Source organism: Colius striatus, chromosome 9, assembly GCF_028858725.1.
Source record: "Colius striatus isolate bColStr4 chromosome 9, bColStr4.1.hap1, whole genome shotgun sequence".
Taxonomy (NCBI): domain Eukaryota; kingdom Metazoa; phylum Chordata; class Aves; order Coliiformes; family Coliidae; genus Colius; species Colius striatus.
In genome coordinates, this window is record NC_084767.1 from 29,672,901 (window position 1) to 29,679,185 (window position 6,285).

The window sequence follows — 6,285 nt, forward strand, 5'->3', positions numbered from 1 at the left end:
GTGTATTTACAAGTCTAATAGCAAAACTGGATTCATTATCTGACTTGTGATCAGTTAGTGAAGTGATAGCTAAGCTGCAGAAAATCTCCCACAGCAAGGCTGGGGCTACTGCTGCCAAAGCAACAGCGGCAAACAGCTTCAATTAATAAGACTGTTTAATTCAAGATCCGATAGGGAGAATCAGGGTTGTTCTTAGTAGTGCTCTGTACAGGTAAATAACAAGTCTCCTTCTTGGAAGTTCCTCTCAAGCTGGTGAGACATGATGAATAGTTTAATAAGCCTGATTCTAGAATATAGATACCTACATGTTGCATGTGTTCATGAAGTATAGAGATTCTTAGGGATATGGTACTTGGATATATCAGAGAATAATGAAATCTTTCAAAATATCAAAAAAACTACAGAGTGTAGGCAGACATCACAGAATCTTAAGGGTTAGAAGGGACCTCAAAAGATCATCTAGTCCAACCCCCTGCCAGAGCAGGACCTCCTAGAGTAGGTCACACAGGAACTTGTCCAGGTGGGTTTTGAATGTCACCAGAGATGGAGACTCAATAACCCATCTGGGCAGCCCATTCCAGTGCTCTGTCACCCTTACAGTGAAAAAATTCTTGTGTTTCTTTGAATCCTTTTTTGTTTCAGTTTATACCGGATGGTGTCCAGGAAGCCTCATAGGCTTCTCGCACATCAACAATGTTTTCTATATATAGTTTCTGCATATCCCTTAACTGTACATATAAGAGTGTATTGTTAGTTTGTATTCACTTTTAGGCCTTCAAATTTACTACTTCAGTCTCCTGTGGTGTTGCAATATAAGGGCAAAATGATTGAAGTTGCACAGGTCCCTGAAAGCTCTGAGAAAACTTTTGCTAAAAATTCTCAGATTAAAAGTGTTGGAAACAGGAGCGGTCCTTCACCTCCTGTGAGTGAGAGTCATGCTCTCCCTACTTTGCTACTGCCTTGAACTCAAAGAGGAGGAGCCTTCTAACAGATATTGGAAGGCAATTAGTGACAACACTTTATTTTTGCAGGAGGCAGTGTGGTGTGTCTCCTGCAGGCAAAGCTTATCACTTTCATCTGTGTAGAGAAAACACCAAACTTGTCTTTAGGCAACAAAGAGTACCTCAGCATGATTTTGCTGGAAGGTTTACTTCTCACATTAATACAAATGTCTTCAGGGAGCAGTGCTGCCCCTTGACACTGGCACATCAACTGTCACCTCCATATAAAGCAGGCAGGAGGAAAGATATACCATTACCTAGAAGATGACACAGCAGTGACTTCACCTGGACATTTAGCAATGAGGTACTTTGACAGGGCTGCTATGGTGAGAGATGGCATGGAAGTGGGTACTTTCCCCTGAACTGTTTCATTAAGAGGACAAAGATGGTTTTTACCATGCTCCTACCACCTATTCCTGTAATGTAGCCTCTCACGGAGGATGGGAGGGTAGAGCCACCCATCCTGCTGTGCAACTGAGAAGCTGCCTTTCACATAGGTGAGCTCCTTCAGCTGGAAGGACAGGGGTTTGGGAAGGGTCAAAGCAGCCTTCTGCCTCAAGGTCTACTCATCTGCCTGGCTGGGTCAAGAACAGTGCTGCCCTCTCTCACTCTCCCTACACTCTACAGCTCTGACTGAACCTTGGCAAGACTTGTGTCCTAGTTGTGATCTACCACACCTGACCTTGGGACAGCTGAGGATGTTGCTAGGAGCAAGATTATGTCATCTTGCTGTATAATTGGCACCTAGCAACATGTCACAGTGTCACTAAATAAAATGTATGCCTTATATGCTTATCTACATGCAGCAAATGAAGTAACACCTACCAAACAAAAATCCAGACTCAAGGAGGGGCAGGGTGCTCATTTCAATGCAAACTGAGAGACTGTGTATCCTAGAACATGGTAAGTGATTTTTTAAAGAAACACTGTCAAAAACGAGCAATTAAAAATAAGTCTGTCAGTAGGTCTGAGTGCTGTCTGAATCAAAGCCAAAAATGAGTTTAAAATTCATAGAAATAATAGAATCACAGAAAGGTAGGGGTTGGAAGGGACTTCCAGAGATCATCTAGTCCAACCCCCCCGCCAAAGCACATCCACCTAGATCGGGTCACACAGGAACATGTCCAGGCAGGTCTTGAAGACCTCCAGAGGAGACTCAACAACCTGCCTGTGCAGTCTGTGCCACTGCTCCCTCACCCTCACAGTAAAATAGTTTTTTACTTATGTTTAAATGGAAGTTTTTGTGTTCCAGCTTCATCCCATTACCCCTTGTCCTGTTACTAGATGCCATAGAAAAAAAGTGATGCCCCAACCTCCTGATATCCACCATTTCGATATTTAAAAATATTAATAAGTTCCCCCTGCCTCAGTCTCCTCCTGACTAAACAGATCCAGTTCCTGTAGCCTTTTTTCATATGAAAGATGCTCCAGTCCCCTGATCATCTTAGTGGCCCTGTGCTGGACTCTCTCCAGTTCTCTGTCCCTCTTGAACTGGAGAGCCCAGAAATGGCCACAGTACTCCAGATGAGGCCTCACCTGGGCAGAGTAGAGGGGGAGAAGAACCTCCCTCGACCTGCTGGCCACACTCTTCTTGATGCGTCCCAGGATGCCATTGGCCTTCTTGGCCATGAGGGCACATTGCTGGCTCATGGTTATTGTCAAACAGAACTCCCAGGTCTGTCTCTTGCAGAGCTGCTCTCCTGTAGGTTAATCCCCAGCCTGTACTGGTGCGTGGGTTTATTCCTCCCCAGGTCCAGCACTCTGCACTTGGCCTTGTTGAACTTCATGAGGTTCTTCTCTGTCCAAGTCTCATCTCAAGCCAGTCAAGATCCCGCTGAATGGCAGCACAGGCTTCTGGGGAATCAGCCAGTCCTCCCAGTTTGGTGTCATCAGTGAATTTGCTGAGGGTACACTCTGTCCCCTCATCCAGGTCATTGATGAAGATGTTGAACAAGACTGGCCCCAGAACCAATCCCTGTGGAACTCCACTGGCCACAGGCCTCCAACTGGATTCTGTGCCATTGATCACTACCCTCTGGGCTCTGTAATTCAGCCAGAAATGTGGAGAAACTGATGCACTTCTTTTGTTCTGTAAATTCACAATTGTATAGATGGCAAAACATGAACATGGGGAATATAAACACACTTCAAGAGATACTGCTTTGCTTAAAAAGCCTTACTTAAAATCTTGCATGCAACAGAGTGAAATTTATGGTGTTAGTGTATTGCGCACACTTCTTGCTATCCGCAATCAGACATCCGTGTGAAAGATACACCATTTATTGTTACAGTTTCAGAGTAAGTGGGTTGCAGTTAACTTTATTACCTGACAGCAAAGGGTTTCTGTAGCTTCTTATACATTTTATGTACATACCCTGGCTTTTCAGAGTGCTTCTACTTAATCTATTTATTTAAATTTTTAAAACTATTTTATTTCTAAAGCTACTTCTTTAAACTTTAAAACTATTTTCTTTAGTCATAGATTACTTACATAGGACTTATATTAATATGGATCTTAATATTTACTATTAATATTTAATATTATTTTCACGTTTTAGGCATTTTTTGGTATTTATAGGCCTTGATATGACAGAAAAATAATATCTTTTAAAACCTGTAAAAGTTTTTTAAAGTCTGTTTTCCTGAAAGTTTATGTATTTTTCTATTTCTCTCAAGCTTACAGGGAGAGGAGAAGGAAAACACAGCTATGTTGCCATAACTACAGACAGTAGCTTTTGTATTTTTCTCCCTTTTGTAACAGCTGTTTAAATGACCTTCTCGTATATGTAGCTGAAAAGAAAAATTACAGCTCCCCAAATATTATGCAATTTTTATTTCCATCCTTCTCATCTAGAGCCTTTTCAGAACCTTGGACCCAATGGATTTTTCTCAAAAAGTTTCAACAGAACAAACAGGGAGAAAGTGTTGACACTGTAACTGACAAATGACAGGTTCTGGAAACTCAGAGGTTTAGAATAGAAAGTACCCCCAGCTAAAGACATGCAGTGTACTAGGAAAGAGACACTGAAAGAGTAGAGAGAGCTATATACATGTCTGAAAAACACTGCCTGCATCAAAGCCTAGTAGCGTGTTACTGTGTCAGCAACACTTCAGTGCAGCTTTAAAGGTAAGAAGGAAACCGCAGTAATTGTTGAAGTGTTTTTTAAACTTCACATGTTCTTGTGAAAGTGCTTTACTAGAAAATAATCAGGTATGAATTCAAGAACTTAAATGCAATTCGGCAACTAAAGACGCAATTTAGTTCTGTGTTTGGACAGTAGAGCAGTGGTTAGGAATCTTCATCAAAAAATGATAAAGCGGTTAGAGTTATTCTAACTATTGTCTTCACTGAACTTGTTTTGCTTTGCAGCACACTAGGTTGAATGTACTGGGATAACAAAGAGCCCTCACTTTGTAGTTTTGTGTGTATGTTTTTTCTACTAAAGCAGGAAATACATTTCTGGTTAGAGTTTTATTAGATTTAGCCAGCACTTCTGAACAACTTTTATGAAAACATCTGAAAGATACTGTAATTACTACAGCGAAGAATTCAGAGAGAGTACTACGACTCATCTATCTGTGCCTACTTTGGAATGCTTTCTTTTTCAAACAATTGTTTTCTGTTGTTTCTCAATATCATTAAAAAAAAAAACAAAACAAAAACCAAAACAACCCAAACTTGTGTATCGCAGTGGCCATGAAAGTTCTACATATTTACTGCATTACTCTAAGTCAAAACATAACTTGATTTTTTGGCTTCTGCTTCTTCCTTCTAAAAGCTGCTTTATAAAGATTTTATTACACTTCATCTGAAAAATTTGACACAAAAGAGAAAAAGAGATCAGACTTAATCTTGTGTTTCCATTTAAATGATTAATTCAACAGGTAACAAAATATCTCAGCAACATGAAGAGGTCAGCGTCCAGTAACTATGAGTGCTTTGTGCATCATCACAGAAGCAGTCACATCCTGACTTAGATTGAGGGACAGGCCATGCAAGAGAGGCAGGAGCCAAGAAGGGGAAATGCTTACTTCCCATATTTTCCACTCAAACAAGTGGTCAGATAAATGCAAGGATATGAAACTTCAGCAGCTATGGAAAGCATTATGATAAACAAATCGCTAGGCAAGACCTTACAAAGTATATCATGGCAATGTAATTTGACTGAAACGCTGTTTCCCTGTGACACTGCTCGGGTGGCGCTTGAAATGCAGAGGAGAGGCAGCCACTAATTATAACCCACTGGTTCCAGTCACACTAAGCTCCACAGACTGAAAGTCACAGCTGTGCATGGGTATTTAGTGGCCTCAGAGCGGTTACTAGCAAACAGCAGCTCCAAGACATGCCCTGGTCCCTTGTGGGCTGACTTGACAGGAAAGCTATGTTAGAAGCTGGTGTTACTAAACAGCGGTGCCCATGTTTTTTCAGTTATTCAAGAATAAGGAGAAAAAAATAAAACTGCAAATTGTGCAGCATGTTTTAGGATCACCTGAATCTCCGTATTTTGCATGTATTTCTGCCTAACAATCATTTGGCTGTCTAGCCTTGGGGATCCTCTTTCAGGTATCTCAAACTGCCAAATCCCAGACTGTAATGAGTGTTTCAGAGCATGTGGCAGAATGACAAGCAAGAACAAATAGGACACAGGAAAACAACACCAGCTTGAAATACAACTCAGGGAGGCTTCAACAGACCTCACAGTCTGCCCTTCTGCCCTGGAGCAGGATGATTGAGGTATACTTATTCCTGATAGTTATTTTGTCTAATTTTGCAAACCTCTAATAAAAAGCATGCTATGGTCTATGCAATCTGTTCAATGCTTATCTAACAGTCATAGTTTTTTCTAATAAAAGTAATCTTTCTTTCTTGCAAAATTGCTGTTCTGTCCTTCCATGTTTGTTGTAAACTTCTCTGATAGTAACCTTTAGAGAAAAGGGAAAGCATGCTACTCCATTTCCTTTAAAGAAAACATCACATTTAACCTTTCATTTTTGTATTTCTCTAAGCCCTTAGGTGCATCAGGATTATCCTCTAGATCGTCTTCAGGCTAGTTACTTACAGGTCAAATATTGTCCTGACAACTCTTGCCAGGGTCATTTAGTATTGATAAATGGTTATGGATAGTCCTAAAAACTGGGTTTTTTTCTCTGTTCTGGCTTATATTTCTTGTTGATTACCCTTAGTGTCTGCTGCAGCCTTTTTTGATGATGGCAGAAGCAAAGGCAGCAGTTTATACCTCAGCTATCATGGTAGCAGTATACAGCAAACACTGCTTCAGATGCA